Here is a 22,645-nt window from a genome sequence, read left to right as displayed (position 1 = left end):
TGCACGACCAGATTTGTAATGACATCGCCATGCTCTAAGTGGGGTGAAGAAAACCTTATCTTTGAGTAAATGCGTAAGTCTTTACTGGCATCCAGAAAATGAAAGTGTTGGAAATTGCTGCTGGTGCTTCTCAAGCTGGGAATATCTTCCATGGGAGACACCTTGTCTGCTTTTTCAATTTATTTTATTTTTTTTATCTACTTCTTTTTATTTTTTAAATCACACTTTGTCTGTTTGATGGGGGTTTTCCTCTAGAAGCTGGCCCTCAGTGGATCAGCAATGACTTTAACTCCACACAGACAGGAGCTCTGGCATTCAAGTAAAACTACTTTAACAAATGAACTAGATACATCGTATGCCAACTGTGGCCCTAAAATTTAGCTTTTTAAAGTTTTATTGTCAAAAAAGTAGACTATGTCATAAATGATTTAATTCATTCAACAACCCTGCAAATGCTAAGTTATTCATGCAATACTTTTCACTGAATCCTATCAGGCACTTTACTGGACACTCAGAATATGGTAGTAAACAAGACAGGTCCTTCAAAGAACCTATATATCAGTAAGGTAGTTGAGCAAGTTACAATTAAACCAAACAAATGAAATGTTTGTAAATGGTATGCAGTATGAGACAGAAAAGTCATAAGGGGGGTCAGTTAATTTTATCTCTTACCTATGAAGTTCTCGACTTAATGTGAAGCGTGTGCAAAGGTCCGGAGGTGGAAAAAGAGCTCCATATATTTAAAGAGCTTAAAGAAGACCTATGAAGTTGAAGTAGAAACAGCAAGTATGGAATTGTTCAGAGATAACTATTGTTTTTATTTTAGGCAAATGGCCTGGCATTTGTTGATAGATGTTGCTGCTGTGGTTCAGTCACTAAGTTGTGTCCAACTCTTTGTGGCCCCGTGGACTGCAGCACGCCAAATAAGAGAATGGAAATTCAGAAAAATTAAGCAATACCTTCAAGATTAAACAACTAATAAGACCCCCAGTTTCCTAAACCAGCTGCATCTGACTTCAACATTCTTTCTACAAAGCTACTTCTCATCATCCACTGAATACTCACCAGCTTTTTAGATCCGATGGACTAATTTGGGATCATTTAAAATGGAAACTCACCCACATATGCTACCTAATGACCAGAATCAGATGAGCTACCTGGGAAGGCTGTCCATCATTCGTAGAAGATGTGAGCTTTTTGTGCTTCCCAGTGGGACTAGACAGCTTATGGGGTGAAATTTTACACTTCATAGTTTATGATGTGATAATTTGGGGAAATTAAAAGTCAGTCATGGGAAGGCCTTCAGTAATTATCGGGTGTCACTATTTTCCTGCTTACTAAATGAATTATAAGTGTACATATGAATATGTGGGTATGTCCATAAATACATGCACTCATGCAACTGTACAGTGTTATTTTTGTTTCAAATAAAAAATGCATTCACTGCCTTTAAAATTATATATTCAATCATAAAAATGTGCAAAAAATAACAGACTAATTCAAATTTACTTTTAAAAAAAATTAACAGACATTTCTATTAGCTGAATATAGGTGAATACCTACAAAGTCCAATATTATGCTCAACACTTTATACATGTTAATTTGTTGAATCTTTTCAATATTCTGATGCTGTGACATTTAGAATGACATTTCATTTTACAGATGAAAAAACTAAGACTCTGTGAGGCTAAGTTACCTGTACCATAACACAGAGCTAGAAATTAGCGGAGCTGGGCAGAGAATTTAAGACTCTTTGCACCTCACCAAGAGTTTTCAAAATATTTTCTTTTTTAAGAGGAACCATTAAACTGATGATGCATATTTACACTCCCGTATTTCAAAGCATTATCTCCTTTCTGGTTCATGCCCTATGAATTACGGAAATATTTATTTCGGCAGAGGCTGTTTTAAGATTGAAGGAGGAAATCATTTGGGCCTTTTATCTAAACTTTACCCATCCTTTGAGATTAACTGCCTAGGACATGCCAACTTTCCTCCTTGCAACTGAAAGATGTTGAAATGTCTCTTACTCAATGCTTTTTTTGTGATAGTAGGAAGAGGGAGAAATGTGAGAATTGGCCGTTTTCTTTTCAACCAAATCACCTGAAAGGCATGTGCCAATATTGATTCCTCCAATACAACACATTTCATTATAGTTTCATGATGACAGCACTGGAATATTGGTAGAGTTTTTCTTTCCAGCTGTTAATCTGTTACTAGTATTTTGTGTGGCATGTTTAAGAGAGAAGGGTTCAGGGTACATCAAAGAAAGAAAAAGATTAGAAGAGTTATTTTTAAATTTATCAATATATGGAACTTCCCTAGTGCTCCAGTGGTTAAGAATCTGCCTTACAATGCAGGGGATGGAGGTTCCATCCCTGCGGAGGGAACTAAGATCCCACACGACTCCAAACAACTAAGCCCATGTGCTAGAACTACTGAGACTGCACCACAGCTAGAGAGTCTGCGCACTGCCTTGAAACATCCTACATGATGCAGTGAAGACCCCGCGTGCCACAACTAAGACCCAACACAGCCAAATAAAAAACTAAATATTTATAATAAAATTAATCAATATATGACATCTGACATCTCAAATTTTAAAAAACAGTAACAAAAAAGCGGCACTGTTACTGAGTTGCTAGGTGTTTTGTGTGTGTGTGTGTGTGTGTGTGTATGCAGACTACCACTTGTACTTGATTATTCTAGACTTACGGAATTCCTTATTTAAAATGAAAACAAGCCTAGCAACAAGAAAGAATAGATGTATTCTCCTTTATACTCTGTTCACAATCAGGATGTGCATGAGACTGGTCAGATCAGAATCTGAAAGTTGTGATATAAGTGTTACTCCTAGATGTGGCATTGTTGGTCTAGATCAGTTGAGGCATAATGCCCCCAAATAGATGTTCTACTATGGCATTTCGCTCTCCTCCGGTAACATATTTCGGGAAGAAGCAGGTATTTTGCTCATGCAGCTTCCACCATCAGCTGGTTGGGGACCAGTATTCCCATGTATAGGCCTGACCACACATTTGAAGAGGGAGCAGCGGGGGAGAACTTAACATCATGACTCGGTATTTGTAGACTGAACACCAGGCTTCCAAGAAGTGGGCACCAGAAGGCACCTTATAAATGGAAGGAAAAAAGAGGACAAAATTTCACTAAAGGAACACCTAATTTAGACTGCTCAATTTTTAAAGAAATGGAATGGGCTCTCTTCAATGAACTAATGTGCAAAAAAACTTATGTGAAGTTTTTTTTTTCTAAACTAAGACCGAATGTTCAACTGATTTTTAAAAAAAATGGCTCTGGTGAAGATGACTAAGCTTCATTGTGGAGAGAAACCATACATGTATGGGCTGTGGCTAAATTAGCAAAGAGATGCCCAGCTCTATATCCTATGGCAGAGCAGAATGTAATGCTGTCATTGGGTCCCTTGAATTTTTGTGAAGAAGGAAATCTGTGTTCAGAGCCAGGTGTCTACAGCTTTAAGGCAACAATGGATGGAAAGAATTATGCACCTCACTATTTGAAAGGGATCTTACCCTGCCATTCTCCCCATCTTTTTCATAGTATCACCAATAGGTAAACGTCCCATTTTTGCTTTAGAGGACATAGAGATTGTATTCATCCCTCACAAGTCAGACCTTTCTTCGGTCATAGAATTGCAATTGTTAGAAAGTTCTTTTCCCATCTGAGTAAAAATACAATACATTCATTGTTCCTAGTATTGATGTTTAGAAACATAAAGTTAAAAAATTATGTATTCCTCTGTGAAACATGTAGCTGTTTTAAAATTTGAATATACCTACCATGTCTTCTTTAATCTTTTCCTTTCCAGGCTAGACCATTTCATCTTTTTTTCCAAACATTCCCCATGTTTGAGACACGCTTCCATATCTCTCTCATAGACACTTTTATTGGTACACCTTACCCAGAAATGATAGTTAGAAACCTATTAGCTACATAAGCTTCTTCCCAAGTTATGACAGGATATCAAGTGGATTCTGGGGCCTGAATAAAGGTCTGCTTGAACATATGGAGGAAGTAATGCAGAGTACGATGGGATTATTAACCCCCAAATCTAGGAACTATAATTCTACTAACTAAAGCCTCCAGGCAAGTCTCTAATACTCAACACTTAAGCAATTAATTCTTGAAACTAAGTGTTCCTATTTATCTCAGGTTGCCTTCTTTTTGATCATTGCGATCTAGTTTTCTGACCCATGAAGAGTATTTTGAATTTTGATTCTATCACATGTAGCAATTTTAAATTAAGTTACTTTTAACTGAAGGATGATTGCTTTACAATATTGTGTTGGTTTCACTGTGAATGGTCAAATGTCAGCATGAATCAGTCATAGGTATACATGTATCCCCTCCCTCTTGAATACCCCTCCTACCTCCCACCCCATCCCACCCCTCTTCGTTGTCACAGAGCACCAGTTTGAACTTCCTGAATCATACAGCAAATTCCCATGGTCTGTCTATTTTAAATATGGTAATATATATGTTTCCAAGCTACTCTCTCAATTCATCTCACCTCTCCTTCCCCTACTGTGTCCGCAAGTCTGTTCTCTATGTCTGTGTCTTCACTGCTGCCCTGCAAATAGGTTCATCAGTACCATCTTTCTAGATCCCATATATATGCATTAATATACAATATTTTTCTCTTTCTGACTTACTTAATTCTATAAAGGAAAAGGAAAGTTAGTCACACAGTCATGTTCAACTCTTCGTGATTCTATGGACTGTAGCCCACCAGGTCCTCTGTCCATGGAATTCTCCAGGCAAGAGTACTGGAATAGGTTGCCATTCCCTTCTCCAGGGGATCTTTCCTTCCCAGGGATCAAATCTGGGTCTCCTGCATTACAGGCAGATTCTTTACCAACTGAGCTACTAGGGAAGCCCACTTAACTCTATAATAGGCTCTATGTTCATCCACCTCATTAGAACTGACTCAAATGCATTCCTTTTTATCACGTGCAGTATTGAATTATCCTCTTTTAAGCTTTGAGTTTTCTGAAAGCTTAGTAAACGTGTGTCCTCATTCATATCATCAGTAAAATGCTAAATAGAACAAAATCAAGAGCAATGTCCTGGGGCACTTCATTAGAACTTTCTCGCTGACTGACAGGGACATACAACTCCTCACTTTGTGGTATGTGGGTTCAAATGAACCTAATGATATTTAAAGAACTGGAAGTAAAGTTAACTTGCTATTAGTCACCTGAGTGATGACCCAGTATTCCTTAAGACTTCCACTTAGTTAAATCAAGCTTTTACTCAATTTATTTTCAACAAGAATGCCAAGATAATTTAATGGAGAAAGAACAATCTTTTCAACATATAGTGCTGAGACAGCTGGAGATTTATATACAAAATAATGAAGTTGGATCACAGTTACACTATGTAAAAAAAAAAATGAATTCAAAATGAATCAGAGACCTAAATGTAAGAGCTAAGTCTATAAGACTTTTAGAAAAAAAAAAAAAAAACTTAAGCCTTCATGACCTCGAATTAGGTAATGGATTCTTAGAAATGACACAAAAGTACAAGCAGCGATAGAAAATATTTTTTAATTTATTTTTTAAAAACCTTTTTATTTTGTACGGGGTACGGCCAGCTAACAATATTGTGATGGTTTCAGGTGAATGGTGAAGGGACTCAGCCATGCATATACATATATCCATTCTCCCCCAAACTCTGCTCCCATCCAGGCTGCCACGTAACACTGAGCAGAGTTCAATGTGCAATACAGTAGGTCCTTGTTGGTTATCTATTTTAAATAGTTTGAGGGAAGGATGAGGGAAGGGATAGATAAGGAGTTTGGGATGGACATGTACAAAAGAGAGTTTTTTAAAAAAATTGGACTCCATCAAAATTAAAATTATTTATTCTGTAAAGGATACCATCAAGGAAGAGGAAACACAAACTCTAGTATGGGAGGAAATTTTTACCAATCAAACTGGAGAATGAATGAAGTACTAACATATGTCACTACTTAGGTGAACTGTGAAATACACTAAGAGAAAGAAGCCAGGCACAAAAGACTATGCATTGTATTATTTCTTTTTTTTTTTTTAATTTTTCCAATTATTTTTATTAGTTGGAGGCTAATTACTTTACAATATTGCAGTGGTATTTGCCATATATTGTCATGAATCAGCCATGGATTTACATGTGTTCCCCATCCTGAACCCCCCTCCCGCCTCCCTCCCCATCCCATCCCTCTGGGTCTTCCCAGTGCACCAGCCCTTAGCACTTGTCTCATGCATCCAACCTGGACTGGCGATCTGTTTCACACTTGATAATATACATGTTTCGATGCTGTTCTCTCAGATCATCCCACCCTCGCCTTCTCCCATAGGCCCCAAAAGTCTGTTCTATACATGTGTGTCTCTTTTTCTGTCTTGCATATAGGGTTATCGTTACCATCTTTCTAAATTCCATATATATGCGATAGTGTACTGTATTGGTCTTTATCTTTCTGGCTTACTTCACTTTGCATAATGGGCTCCAGTTTCATCCATCTCATTAGAACTGATTCAAATGTATTCTTTTTAATGGCTGAGTAATATTCCATTGTGTATATGTACCATAGCTTTCTTATCCATTTGTCTGCTGATGGGCATCTAGGTTGCTTCCATGTCCTGGATATTATAAACAGTGCTGCGATGAACATTGGGGTTCATGTGTCTCTTTCAGATCTGGTTTCCTCAGTGTGTATGCCCAGCAGTGGGATTGCTGGGTCATATGGCAGTTCTATGTCTAGTTTTTTAAGAAATCTCCACACTGTTCTCCACAGTGGCTGTACTAGTTTGCATTCCCACCAACAGTGTAAGAGGGTTCCCTTTTCTCCACACCCTCTCCAGCATTTATTGCTTGTAGACTTTTGGATAGCAGCCATCTTGACTGGCGTGTCATGGTACCTCATTGTGGTTTTGATTTGCATTTCTCTGATAATGAGTGATGTTGAGCATCTTTTCATGTGTTTGTTAGCCATTTGCATGTCTTCTTTGGAGAAATGTCTGTTTAGTTCTTTGGCCCATTTTTTGATTGGGTCATTTATTTTTCTGGAATTGAGCTGCAGGAGTTGCTTGTTTATTTTTGAGATGAATCCTTTGTCTATTGCTTCATTTGCTATTATTTTCTCCCAATCTAAGGGCTGTCTTTTCACCTTGCTTATAGTTTCCTTTGTTGTGCAAAAGCTTTTAAGTTTCATTAGGTCCCATTTGTTTATTTTTGCTTTTATTTCCAATATTCTGTGATGTGGGTCATAGAGGATCCTGCTGTGATTTATGTCAGAGAGTGTTTTGCCTATGTTCTCCTCTAAGAGTTTATTTGTTTGTTTTTGGTTTAGAAAAGTATAACTTTCCAAAGTGAACCAGGAAGAAATAGAAGATCTTAACAGACCCATCACAAGCACAGAAATCAAAACTGTAATCAGAAATCTTCCAGCAAACAAAAGCCCAGGACCAGATGGCTTCACAGCTGAATTCTACCAAAAATTTAGAGAAGAGCTAACACCTATCTTACTCAAACTCTTCCAGAAAATTGCAGAAGGTAAACTTCCAAACTCATTCTATGAGGCCACCATCACCCTAATTCCAAAACCAGACAAAGATGCCACAAAAAAGAAAACTACAGGCCAATATCACTGATGAACATAGACGTATTATTTCATTTCTATGAAACATCCAGAATAGCCAGATTACAGAGACAGAAGTAGATTAGTGGTCTCCTTGGCCCACAAGATGGAGAGAATGGGAAATGACTACTAATGAATACTGAACTTCTTTTCAGTGATGAAAATGTTCTGCAATTGATGGTCACACAATTCTGTGATACATTAGAAACCACTGAACTGCACACTTTAAATAAGTGAATTGTATGGTGTATAAGTTGCATCTCAATATACAATTACCCTCCTAGAGTCTGGAGCAGTGCTTTATAAATGAGGAAAAACAGAAGACGATTGGACAACTTAACCACGTCACCCTGGACAGTCCTAATTTTCAAAGAAAAGAATAAAGAGTTGGATTCTAGAAGCCATTAGTCAGCATCCTTTTTATACTTCCAGAATAAAGAGTTTACAGACATTTAGGAAAGAATGTGGTAAGCTTTAAGAGCCAGTGTAAGTCCATGCTATATCAACACCAGTTCCTTTTTGACAGATTTCGTCAGCTGGGGGAGTTCTGTAGACATAATGTACCCTGATTTCAACAAGAGGATTCTAGTACACTAAAAGTATTTTAAAGATGAAATGTTTCTTCTTGAAGACTATCTCATTGTCGGTAATACTTAAGTGAATACCGAAAAAGAACCACAGAACCTGCTTCATCAGATGAAATTTTTATGGCTTCCCTAGTTAAGTGGAATATGTGTGGCCTGTAAAAAGCTGGTGTGAGACTTGGATTGATGTAGGTGTAAGACTTGAATCTCTAACAGATGTCACATTTAGCTTCTGGAATCATTTAGTAGGTGACATCAGTAATAATGAGTAGTATTAAAGCAGAACATAAATTTGTCTATAATGAGGCCATATAATGCTAACTATTACCAAAACTGAAATCCCAGAGATCAACTTGGAGAGGAAGCATCAGAGGAACAGTTTTTATCTGGATGTGTGATTCTCTCTCTCTCCCCACCTTCCCCCCACCCCTGTCTCTACCTCTAACACTGCTGGATAATTGAGTATGAACAAAAAGAGAAAAAAACAACCCAGATATAGAAAATGATAGCTCCTTGTTATTAGGAATAGTGAGTCTGGAATGAGATGCTAGAGCTGGTTTGCACCGGCTTACAAAAGCCACTGACGCTCATCTTTTCCCAACACTGTTGTTCAGTGAAGTCATTTGAGTAGCCTGAACTCTTTCATGGTGGGAAGATTTACACCATGAAAACTGGCAAATGTTCCAAACCTGGCTTTGTTTCCTCTGGAGAGCCAGTTGTCAAGCATTTACCAGCACACCTCTGGCAAGCCTCTCAGTACTGGCTAGCTAAAGCAGTGTGGTGAAGAGGACATATCTTTGAATGTCCACAACATGCAAGTTGTGGCACAAAGATGCCAAGATGGGAGTTGTAATAATATACACTATGTGATGCAACATCCACATCCACAGCAAAGAGCACTGCTAAGAGTCAAGCTTCAAAGAAAATGTGCTATATTTGAATATACTTACCACTACTGAACTATATACTTAAAAATGGTTAAAACAATACATTTTGATTCCACACACATGTTTTAATATAGGGGAAGCTGCTGAATAGCACAGGGAGCTGGATGGGATGGGGGTAGGGTGGGAGATCCATGAGGGGGTGGATCAGTTCAGTTCAGTTCAGTCACTCAGTTGTGTCCGACTCTTTGTGACCCCATGAACCGCAGCACGCCAGGCCTCCCTGTCCATCACCAACTCCCGAGAGTTTACTCAAACTGATGCCCATTGAGTCAATGATGCCATCCAGCCATCTCATCCTCTGTCATCCCCTTCTCCTCCTGCCCCCAATCCCTCCAAGCATCAGAGTCTTTTCCAATGAGTCAACTCTTTGCATGAGGTGGCCAAAGTACTGGAGTATCAGCTTCAGCATCAGTCCTTCCAATGAACACCCAGGCCTGATCTCTTTTAGGATGGACTGGTTGGATCTCCTTGCAGTCCAAGGGACTCTCAAGAGTCTTCTCCAACACCACAGTTGTTGGAGAATTTCTTTAAATTTCTTTAAATTTAAATTTCTTTAAATTCACAAAACCCAATTTATACTCAAGGTATATGTTTTGATTGATCGATCTGCTTCTTGATATATCATTACAGTAACTGTTCTTCAATTCCCTAGGAACAACTTTGCATTGTCATAAAATCCAAGAATACATTTGCCTGTATTTTCCTCTGCTTCTGATTCACATAGGCTTTGAGAACAATACCTAGCTAATAAGAACTATCCATATAAACCAAGAGTGAATAAGTGAAACCACATTTAGATTAATAGGAATGGTTAGAATATAAATATAGAGTAAATTTATTCAAAATAGTTTCTTGGAAAGACCGAAAAAGAAATTAGGTGGATAGATACCTATGCCTATGTACACTGTGGTGAAAAATTCCAGTGGAAAAACCAACATCAGTAGAATTGGATTTTCTTCCCCCAAAACAGTGTCAGAAACAGCATGATCTGTTCTCTGTGAAACAGAATCCAGAGACTTCTCTCATGGAAAGGCAACATCTGTTTTAAGAAATCCTTTGAAGAAAAACTATATAAACATGTGGGAACAGCGTGGTATATATACTCCCTTGCTTAGAGTTGCCAAAGGAAGTAGGGAATCCAGCTCCCAAGACAGAGGCCATTCAGTTTCCTTGGCTAAGGCAGCAGCACCAACTCCATCCTCTCTGATGTCTAACACATCAAGAGAATGGAGGAAAACAAGGTTATGACTGGCATCAACCTCTCCAGTTCTCTGGCATTCCATCAAAGCTTGCTTGGGTCTACCTTTGCATATAAAAAAATTAAATTTGAGGGGAAATTTTGGGAAGGAGTGTTTGGAAATTCAGTTGAATCTTCCATACCAAAATCTGTTCTCATAATTATCCAATAAAAAAATTTATCAGGTCCAAAAATCCATCAAATCTTCTTGGCCAGAGGTTCTCAAGCTATGGTCCTTGGATAGAATTCAGAGTCTGTAAACTTGGGACTTTAAAAAGAGACATCTTGGGGACTTCCCTGGAGGTCCAACGGTTAAGACTCTGCTCTTTCACTGTAGGGGGCATGGGTTCAATCCTTGCTCAGGGAACAAAGACCCCACATGTCCTGTGATTCAGTCAAACAATAAATAAATAAAAATAAGAGTGATTGGTAGAATCATAGGGGGGAAAAGACATCTTTATTTTCACTAGCCCCAAATTGCAATTTATTATTTCCTTCAATTATGAAGTTAAGCAACCACTACAGTGACTGTTAACCATGATCATCGGTAATAGAAATCACAGATACTTTTCTATCACACTGCAGTAGTTGTAGATATCTTCACAGTCCACTTACTCTTATCACCAATTTGAAATTATGACATTTATTAAACTTGCCACCCTTGTTATTTAAGAATTAATAAAGAAGTGCATATATTGCTATTTCAAAAATTTAGTGTTTTAGTGCAGTTTTTCTTTTTTGTTTGTTTTCTTTTGGGGTTCTAATGTGTTAGAAACTGTTCCTCAATGTAATTGGTTTCCTTTGTGATTCTATGTAACTCTATGTCTTTTACTTTAAGCATCTCAAAACATTATCCAGGGAATGCCTCCACAGGCTTCCTTAGAAGGTCAAAGGTGTCAGTGGCACAGAAGAGGCTAAGAATCAGTGGAGGTGGAGGTGAAGAATGACAGCAACACATCTTTCCTGAAGTCCATCCTTCTTGTATGTCAGAAAAGAAAAAAAGGAGGGTCCTGTCGTCCCCAGGTTCAGTTATAATCTCATTGAAGCTGTGAAGACAAAGGTGATTTATACAATACTTCCACCCTCAGGAGGCAAAAAAGAGAAATAAATAAAAACATTAAGAACCTAAACCCCGAAGGAAATGAGGAGGAGGAAGAACAGAAAAACCATTGAAAGGCATGAAACCTTTCCTCTGAGGTCAGATCGGATAATCCTGGGTCACAGTGCGCACGTCTAAGATGCAGCCGAGGACAATGAAACATTTGAGAGCCAAAACTGTGAGCAGGAAGCCAGGACAACCCTGTGGTCTGTCAGCTCTGACATTGCCGAAACTACGTGTGTGATCCCGGGCAAATGACACGACCTTTGGTGATTCAGCTTTTCCGTTTTCTTGGCCCCACGTTCCATTCAGCTGGCTGCGCAGAAGTCCCAAGAGGAACGCTTTGCTGAGACAGCACGGATCATTTTCTTAAAGGAAAGATGATGCCAGGCATCCACTTCCAAACAGGAAAGGATGGTCCATTCGTCCATGATGAATGGATGATGGTCCCATGCCTGGCTTCAGGCCCCACCCTGTGTCCTACATTTATTCTTGATTGCACTCTTAACTCAGCTTTCCATTTGCTGTCAGCCCACTGTCTGCAGTCTCCAGAGAACCTAGCTCTTAATGAGGCCAGCCTGCGTGCAGCACTGAAGCAGGGACATCGGCCTTCTGTATCTTCCTTATTCTTACCCCACCGACTTTCTCCCTGGGACCTCCCCTGCCCTTCTAACAAAACCTGCCATCAGACTTTCCATGGATACTGGCATGCAGCCCTGCGTTTCTAAACTCAAAAGCCATAAAAAAAAAAAAAAATCTCTAAAAGAAAAAAAACTGATGCTCCCCAAAAAATAGATGCCAATTACCAGAGCAAAAGAGGGCTTGCCCAGTGGCTCAGTGGGTAAAGAAAGAATCCTCCTGCAATGCATGAGACACAGGAGATGCAGGTTCGATCCCTGGGTCGGGAAGACCTCCCTGAAGAAGAAAATGGTAACCCACTCCAGTATTCTTGCCCGGAGAATCCTATGGACAGTGGAGGCTGGAAGGTTACTGGGTTGCAAAGAGTTGGAAATGACTGAAGGAACAACATGCACCAGAGCAAAAGAGTTTTGACTTTACAACTCAAAAAACTATTATATGATTTCAGAAGTAAAACTACAGTATGTGAAGAATATATATGAGAATTCCTATGGGTCTGTGGACCTCTGTTTGAGAAACACCAGCATACATGATTGATGACAGCTTTGTGTTAATCTTTCAGTGGTTGTTTGAACGTTGACAAAGATCAAAGCTTTAAGCCAACAGAGTGAAGCTTAGGTGATGGAATTTCAGGCATCTGAAGAGGGGCAGAAAGAAGCAGTGGCAAACTGGAATCCTTTTAGATAATTCTAGAATTACATAACATTGCTAATTACCTATTGTGTCTACTCCTGAGGCTGGGCTTGATGACTGAAGCCATTCAGGTAGCGTTTAAAATAAAGTCACCATAGTAAATTGAAAGAGACCAGAGACCATTTTAGCTACTCCAAATATACAGTAATTATGCTATCTGTACTCTCAAGGAGTGTTCTTTAGGCCATCAAGATGCCTGCTGTGTCGATCTGATGTTTGGGTGATTTTTAAACATAATGATCAGTTGATCCACAGGTACTTTGAAAACAACCTCTGACATTGTTAACCAGAAATCAATCTTTTCAGTTACTGCCTACTTTTTAAAAATTGGCTTTTTCCAGCTCATCATAGTTTCCAATGTGCATTACAACAGAGCTAAAATGTTTTTTCTATAAGCCTTCATCCTTACATTTACATTTTTTTTTCCATTTTCAAGCATAAAACCATTTTCCTCCGTCAAACTAATTTTTATTAATTGAATTTCCACCTGCATGCCATGCAGAGGAAAATGTAGGTTTAAGCACAGTGGTAAAGCCCTTCTAATCATAGGAAAGAAAAGAAAGAAAGGCCAGAATCAGGAAAACAGGAGTTTCTTAGGACTCCTGTTTTTACCATACTGACTTCTGAACATGTTACCACCTGGCTAGTGGCACTCACACTGATCTTCTGACCACATGTATGTGATCTGTGTTCTCAGTCATATCCTACTCTTTTGCGACCCCACGGACTGCAGCCAGTCAGGCCCCCGTCGGTGGAATTTCTGGATTACTCCCCTGTCGGTGGGATTTCCCAGGCAAGAATACTGGAATGCACTGCCATTTCCTCCTCCACTACCTAGCTATACTTTTTCTGAAACCTTGCGTGCATGACCCATTTTGTGATGAAAATAAAACTTTTTGCATAAAGGTATCTAAAAATATCCTGGCCAAGGCAACACCAGTTTATTTATCCACTCACAAGCAGGTGGACATAAATCAATAGGTACAAGGAAAGAGACTGTGGCTCAGGAAGCAGCCCTGCATGGCTTTCAAGAGCCTGACTTGCACCTCCTATTCACAAGCCAGAGCAAAAGAGCCTGGTTCCAAGGTGTCCTACTGAGTTGACAGGTAGTCATGACCTCTGCCCTGATGCCAACCTACAAAGCAGCCAAGACTTCTGGTGGTCTGCCAGCAGTACTGCACAATTGCACTCATCTCACACGCTAGTAAAGTAATGCTGAAAATTCTCCAAGCCAGGCTTCAGCAATACATGAACCGAGAACTTCCAGACATTCAATCTGGTTTTAGAAAAGGCAGAGGAACCAGAGATCAAATTGCCAACATCAGCTGGATCATCGAAAAAGCAAGAGAGTTCCAGAAAAACATCTATTTCTGCTTTATTGACTATGGGAAAGACTTTGACTGTGTGGATCACAACAAACTGTGGAAAATTCTGAAAGAGATGGGAATACTAGACCACCTGACCTGCCTCTTGAGAAATCTGTATGCAGGTCAGGAAGTAACAGAACTGGACATGGAACAACAGACTGGTTCCAAACAGGAAAAGGAGTACGTCAAGGCTGTATATTGTCACCCTGCCTGTTTAACTTAAATGCAGAGTACATCATGAGAAATGCTGGGCTTGAAGAAGCACAAGCTGGAATCAAGATTTCAGGAGAAGTATCAATAACCTCAGATATACAAATGACACCACCCTTATGGCAGAAAGCCAAGAAGAACTAAGGAACTTCTTGATGAAAGTGAAAGAGGAGAGTGAAAAAGTTGGCTTAAAGCTCAACATTCAGAAAACTAAGAAAATGGCATCTTGTCCCATCACTTCATGGCAAATAGATGGGCAAACAGTGGAAACAGTGACAGACTTTGTTTTTCTGGGCTCTAAAATCACTGCAGATGGTGATTGCAGCCATGAAATTAAAAGACGCTTACTCCTTGGAAGGAAAGTTATGACCAACCTAGATAGCATATTAAAAAGCAGAGACATTACTTTGTCAACAAAGGTCCATCTGGTCAAGGCTATGGTTTTTCCAGTAGTCATGTATGGATGTGAGAGTTGGACTATAAAGAAAGCTGAGTGCCGAAAAATTGATGCTTTTGAACTGTGGTGTTGGAGAAGACTCCTTGAGAGTCCCTTGAACTGCAAGGAGATCCAACCAGTCCATCCTAAAGGGGATCAGTCCTGGGTGTTCATTGGAAGGACTGCTGTTGAAGCTGAAACTCCAATACTTTGGCCACCTGATGTGAAGAGGTGACTCATTGGAAAAGACCCTGATGCTGGGAAAGATTGAGGGCAGGAGAAGAAGGGGATGACAGAGGATGAGATGGTTCGATGGCATCACTAAATCAATGAACATGGGTTTGGGTGGACTCCGAGAGTTGGTGATGGACAGGGAAGCTTGGCGTGCTGCGGTTCATGGGGTCGCAAAGACACAACTGAGAGACTGAACTAAACTGAACCAGCAATGCCTGACTTGCTCTGAAGGGGGCAAGTCTTAGATAACTGTGTTCTTACACAAATCAGAGATGTAGAGCCCTCCTGGCAAGCCATACATAAGAAAGATTTCATTACTAAAAAAATCTATTCTCTTCCTTCAGATCAGGTTGTAGTTGAAATCACAGTCAGAGCATCAACAAGCATGTGACCACATTCCTTGGAATGTTTACTCTTGCAGACTAGAATCACTTAACTTTTGAAACCCAGTTATTTTGGATTCCAAAGGAACTTATTTATAATCTGCATAAATTTGAGTTTTGGAAATGTTTTGGATTTCCTAAACTTCCCCCCACCTATATGGAATAACTTACATTCACACAATTTTTTCCTCCAAGCACCTGAAAGGTAAAACATTTTTTTCTAACCACTAATCATTAACGTATGACTAGTGTATTTAATTAGCATTTCGATCTATCTGTTTTACATTCATTCAGATTCATCACTCTCACCCATCGAAGCAGAGTTTAGTGTGGGTCATAACATCAAAGAAGCATTTATACTTGTAAGTTTGTTAGGCTTAAGTGAAGTTGTGCCAAAGGTAAACCAATATGAACCCTTCAAGGTTTACTTCAAAAGGAGGTGAGTTCTATAAACCTAACACTTTCTCTTCTTGGTTTAGCAAAATTTTAATTTCTTCAGTAAAAGCACATTTCCCTCCCATTCTCAACTATGCCATCAAATATGTGTGCCTTAAGAACCAATACCAGAGAAAAGAAAAGTCTTAAAGGATGGTTAAAGTTTAATTGGGCTTTCCTTGTAGCTCAGCTGGTAGAGAATTTGCATGCAATGCAGGAGACCCCAGTTCAATCCCTGTGTTCAGAAGATCTAGAGATGGAAACGGCTACCCACTCCATTATTCTGTCTGGAGAATTCCATGGACAAAGTTTAATTACACAGGAAATGCCTTTCTGTGAGCAAGTACATGTAAATGCCTTTCTGTGAGCAAGTACATGTGATAAAACTACATAAGAAATGACTTTCCTTTCTTCGGAGGCAAATCTAATTAAAAAGCTACAGAATGTTTAACTACAATGTAGAGAATGTCTGGTGGTATTCTAATGAGATGAACTTCCTATTTGTTGGAAACTTCAAATTCCAACTTTCAGCTTTAGTTCTCTGCTGAAAATCCTTGAAATACATTTTTATGTTTTCATAAGAACTGAGGGGACATTCTTATCCTTCCTTTTAAAGGAAAAGAGATCAGTGACTCTAGATTAGCTCTCTGCATCCAAATTTTATTATATAGCAAAATTAAAAAATTAACTGATTTGAATTATTCACTGTGAATCTTTTCAAACATATACATGTACAGTTATGCATTGAAGTTTTTAAATACAAGTATATATACATAACTATTATATATATAGTAATGATTTGGGAAACTCAGCAGTGGTCACAGGACTGGAAAGGTCAGTTTTCATTCCAATCCCAAAGAAGGGCAATGCCAAACAATGTTTAAACTATAGCACAATTGCACTGATTTCACATGTTAGCAAAGTAATGCTCTAAATTCTCCAAGCTAGGCTTCAACAGTATGTGAACTGAGAACTTTCAGAATTCAAGCTGGATTTACAAAAGGCAGAGGAACCAGAGATCAAATTGCCAACATCCACTGGATCATAGAAAGAGCAGGAGAATTCCAAAAATGCATGTACTTCTGCTTCATTGACTACGCTAAATCCTTTGACTATGTGGACCACACCAGTTCAGTTCACTTCAGTCCCTCAATCATGTCTGAGTCTTTGCGACCCTGTGAATCACAGCATGCCAGGCCTCCCTATCCATCACCAACTCCTGGAGTTTACTCAAACTCATGTCCTTTGAGTCGGCGATGCCATCCAACCATTTCATCCTCTGTCGTCCGCTTCTCCTCCTGCCTTCAGTCTTTTCCATCATCAGGGTCTTTTCAAATGAGTCAGTTCTTCTCCCTTGCTTTTCCAATGATCCAACAGGTGTTGGCAATTTGATCTCTGATTTCTCTGCTTTTTGTAAATCCTGCTTGAACATCTGGAAGTTCACGATTCACATACTGTTGAAGCCTGGCTTGGAGAAATTTGAGCATTACTGTACTAGTGTGTGAGATGAGTGCAATTGTGTGGTAGTTTGAGCATTTTTGGCATTCCATTTCTTTGTGATTGGAATGAAAACTGACCTTTTTCAGTCCTGTGGCCACTGCTGAGTTTTCTAATTTTACTGGCATATTGAGTGCAGCACTTTCACAGCATCATCTTTCAGGATTTGAAATAGCTCAACTGGAATTCCATCATCTCCATTCGAATTCCAGAATGTCTGGCTCTAGGTGAGTGATCACATCATCATGATTATCTGGGCCGTGATGATCTTTTTTGTATAGCTCTTCTGTGTATTCCTGTCACTTCTTCTTAATATCTTCTGCTTCTGTTAGGTCCATACCATTTTTGAGGCCATCTTTGCATGAAATGTTCCCTCAGTATCTCTAATTTTCTTGAAGAGATCTCTAGTCTTTCACATCCTATTGTATTCCGTTCAATTGCTCCATTGATCACTGAGGAAGACTTTCTTATCTCTTCTTGCAATTTTTTGGAACTCTGCATTCAAATGGAATATCTTTCCTTTTCTCCATTGCCTTTCACTTCTCTTCTTCTCTCAGTTATTTGTAAGGCCTCCTCAGACAACCATTTTGCTTTTTTGCATTTCTTTTTCTTGGGGATGGTCTTGATCCCTGTCTTCTGTACAACGTCATAAACCTCCATCCATAGTTCCATCAGGCACCCTATCAGATCTAGTCCCTTAAATCTATTTCTCACTTCCACTGTATAATCATGAGGGATTTTATTTAGGTCATACCTGAATGGTCTAGTGGTTTTACCCTCTTTCTTCAACTTAAGTCTGAATTTGGCAATAAGGAGTTCATGATCTGAGCCACAGTCAGCTCCTGGTCTTGTTTTTGCTGACTGTATAGAGTTTCTCCATCTTGGGTGCAAAGAATAAAATCAATCTGATTTTGGTGTTGGCCATTTGGTGATGTCCATGTGTAGGGTCTTCTCTTGTGTTTTTGGAAGAGGGTGTTTGCTATGACCAGTGCGTTCTCTTGGCAAAACTCTATTAGGCTTTGCCCTGCTTCATTCTGTACTGCAAAGCCAAATTTGCCTGTTTCTCCAGGTGTTTCTTGACTTCCTACTTTTGCATTCCAGTCCCCTATAATGAAAAGGACATCTTTTTTGGGTGTTAGTTCTAAAAGGTCTTGTCGGTCTTCATAGAACCATTCCACTGCAGCTTCTTCAGCGTTACTGATCGAGGCAGAGTCTATGCTTAGTTTTCCTCTATTGTTCAAAAATGTGTGTTTAGGGTTGATTTATTTACACTAAGACCTAAGCAAGCAATGTGTTGCATTTGGCTGATATGACTTTAGGACTCTTATCCATGCTAATTTTCCTTTCTTTATTTTGCATTGCATATGCCATTAATTTGTTAAAGAAACAAGCCAACCAACCACGGGGCTATTGGTCATCTTTTGTATTCTGTCACGTATTATGCAGGATTCCATCTGATTGTGGACTTATGGATTCCATCTGATTGTGTACTTATGGTGCCATCTAATATGTTCCAAAATGCCTTCTGTTTCCTCTTACCTGGTAATTGGACCTAGTGACTTAATAGATGCACATGCAACTTTTAGGTCAGAGCATCTTACAGGCTGCACTCTACACTTACTACTGCATCATATCAGTAACTGTCCCCTTCTTAAGGTTATCCATACTGATCAGCTGGTTCCAGGTTTCAGCCTGGTTCATCCTTTATAAAATTTCCCATCAACTTTTCAACTAATGGTTTTAAGGATTCTGAATAATCACTGCCTAAATCCATTATTTCCTTAGCTGTTCCAAATGATGATTGTCTCATTTTATTTATTATTTCCTCTGTATTTTGTTGACTGGAATTCTTCTAAAAGGATTTTTTCCCTCATCAGCTATTCAGTCATCCTGAAATAAGAGTGAGCACAGGAAGGATGAGATAATACTTAATTTTTTTATTTTACAGAATGAGTTGGTGTTCTAGCCACTACCACTGACCAATGTGTTTTTTTGCTCATATCACTAAAAACTCATTGAATTTTAAAATATTGGAAGTATTCCAGTCATTTTCAGTCAATATCTTTATAATGCTCAAATTGTCCCAACTTGAGGCAGTGGGAATCCTTTTGCATTGAGTTCTATATTCGCTTTAAAAAAACAAGCAAACAAAAAAAAAAGATTTATTTTGGAGAAGGAAATGGCAACCCAATCCAGTATTCTTGCCTGGGAAATCCCAAGGACAGAGAAACCTGGCAGACTACGGTTCATGGAGTCACAAAGAGTCATACATGACCTAGGGATTGAACAACAAATTTACTTACTTGGCTGCACTGGGTCTTAGTAGCAGCAAGCAGGGTCTTCTTCTGGGGGAGCATGGGATCTAGAGCACACGGGCTCCGTAGCTGTGGTGTGCGGACTTAATTGTCCTGCAGCATGAGGGATCTTGGTTCTCAGATCACGGATCGAACCTGCATCCCCTCCGTTGGAAGGGGGATTCTTAACTATTGGACCACTAGAAAAGTCTAAGTCCTATTTTCTTTTGACAAAACCCTGTAGTCTTCAGTAGCTTCCTTGACTTCTGTCACATGTACCAGAATAGAGAATACATTTCTGTCCCAGACTTGAAATCAAGCATTTCCCTAAGGAGCTCTGATTCCTTTGAGTGGAAAAGAGAATAGCGAGAGTATAATCTAGGTGCAAGGGGGAGTCATCACTCCTGAACTGGCACTCTTTCCAGGACTTCTACATGTACAAAACGCAGAAATGTCTGTTTTTATTAAAAAATGATTTCATAGGAGTATTTCACAATCAAAATCGGACATCACAAGGTTTGTTTTTTAATGTTTATTTGATATGTATACCTCTTTTCACCTATGATAACAACATTTATATTAGTTGCTTATTCTCTTTATCATGCAAGTTTCAAGAAAGATACCAGTGCTATTACTAATAAGACTCCTGAATGCAAATCTTTTTGCTCTTGCATATACCCTACCTAGAACAGTCAGAAACTATTTCAAAAGTGATTTGAAATATTCTTTATCTGTATAATAATGCTACCAACTTGACATGAAATCAAATTTGTTTCTATTTGCTTTTTTATTTTTCATAGAAATTGCTTTTTTGTTTAATTTTATAAAATACATAATTCAAAGTCAAAATTATTACATTATATCATATCACTATAATAAGACTGCTCATTAAGCCCACTCATTTTCTTCCTCCTATATCAGTAAACATTTTTATTTATTTTTGATCAGTTGTTCAATTGCTTCTCTTTGAAATCTTAAAAATATTTATACATTATTTATACCCCCTTTTCTAATACAAAAGAAAGCATACTATTCACAATCTTCTATACCTGGCTTATTAATATAAATATCCTGGAGAATGATCTCTAGTAGTATACAGAGATCTTTCTCTTTCCTTTTAATATTTGTTTACAAAGGACTCTATTGTATGAAAGTACCAGAGTTTATTCAAGCTGTTCACTGCTGATGGACGTTTGGATTCTTTCTAAGTCTTTTTTTCTCTTAAAAGCTCTCATGCAATAAAGGCCTTGTCTATACTTCATTTTATATTTTTTCCAAGGTAGCAATGTATGGGAACATCTGTCTTCCTACCACCATCAGTAGTGTGTTTTATCAGATATTTTACTTTCTGATCAATCTGATAGGTGAGAAATGGTATATCTAAGTATAGTAAATTTTTATTTCTCCTACTATGAGTGTGACTGTGTCCTTCTTATGTTTAAAGGTCAGATGTGTTTCTTTTATCAGTGAAAGTTCTATTCATATTTTTCATTCATTTTCAACCAAATGGTTGGTCTTTTTTTCCTCAAAACTTAAGTGATCTGATTATATTAAGGACATTAAATCTTTGTCTGTGATATAAATTACAAATGCAATTTTTATAATTTGTCTTCTTACACTGCTTGTGGTATTTTTCGACAAAATTTTTTTAATGTAGTCAAATTAACCATTAATTTTTACTGTTTTGTTTTCAAATCATAGTAAAAAAATTTTAAGGGATTCATTTAAGTTTTATCCAAAGATATGTATGATTTCATTTTTTACATTTAGATTACTAAGAAATTTACACTTATGTATGGTATGAGGAAAGTATTCAATTTTCTCTTTTAGATTTGGGTAACCAATCATCTTCCAAAAAATTCTTCTTTCTCCCATTTATTTGAAATGTCACTTTTATCATGTAGTCTCATATATTATATACTATAATATATAAATATTCATGTGTAATCTAGTATGTTTCTAGGTTTCTCATCCTAGTCTATTGATATATCTGAGTGATCTGAATTTGATTTCTCTCTTCCTCAACTTCCCTTCCTGTTACAGAGACTAATGACTCACAATTGTTTACAGCAGAATGTATGAAAAAGAAAAAGCCGTCACTACTTACATGCTTCGATACACATCTCACCACTGAAAGCAACGGTGAGTTTTCAGCATGGAATGATTCTTATTCAAATCCTTAGATCTGTTGATAATTACTCTGTCTCTGAGATTTTCTCATATATAATAATAACCCAAGAAAGTAAATTATTACGATTCAATTAAAATTATTCTACAATGAAGCTCTTTCAGAAGTGAAAGATCCCGTTAATTGTCCACTTATTTTTATCTAATCAGGTTTTTTATTAGGAAAAGATATGTTCAAAAGTAATGTCACTAAAGTTATTTTTAAAAATTTGTTTGCTCACTTGAAATAGTCCAATAGCTCTGACTAGTCTTTCTGAAAACACCACTTCAACTTGCCTCAAAAACCCTTATACTTTATCTAGAGAAGGAAGGATTCACTCTCTAAATATCAGAACATCAAGGCAAAACACTCATCTTATTTCATCTTTTCCCACTGAAAGGTTTTTTAGTTCTAAAAATTTGAAGTTACTATATTTTTGGAGTTGCCGTGTAATACAATTAGTGTTTTCAGTAATTTAGTTTTCAAAGAAGTGGAGAAGCAGAGTGGAAGGTCTAGATTTAGTGTATATAAAATTAATTATAGGGTAATCATTAAAACAGTATCATTAGAGTGCCCACAGCTAGGTTTTTTTTCAATAGAAAAAACTCACAAAAATGGACAAGAGGTTCTTCAATGGTCATTTATAGGGGATTTCTTTCAGCAATTTTCAAATTTATTTTTCTATTAATTGTCTTATAAGTCAGGCAAATTGCACACACCAAAAAGAAGAGATCTTGACAATCTTGTATGTAACTGATAGACAAGAGGG

This window comes from Odocoileus virginianus, chromosome 30 (genome assembly GCF_023699985.2).
Source record: "Odocoileus virginianus isolate 20LAN1187 ecotype Illinois chromosome 30, Ovbor_1.2, whole genome shotgun sequence".
NCBI classification, from domain to species: domain Eukaryota; kingdom Metazoa; phylum Chordata; class Mammalia; order Artiodactyla; family Cervidae; genus Odocoileus; species Odocoileus virginianus.
The sequence above is the reverse complement of the archived record's forward strand: the minus strand, read 5'-3'. Positions refer to the sequence as shown.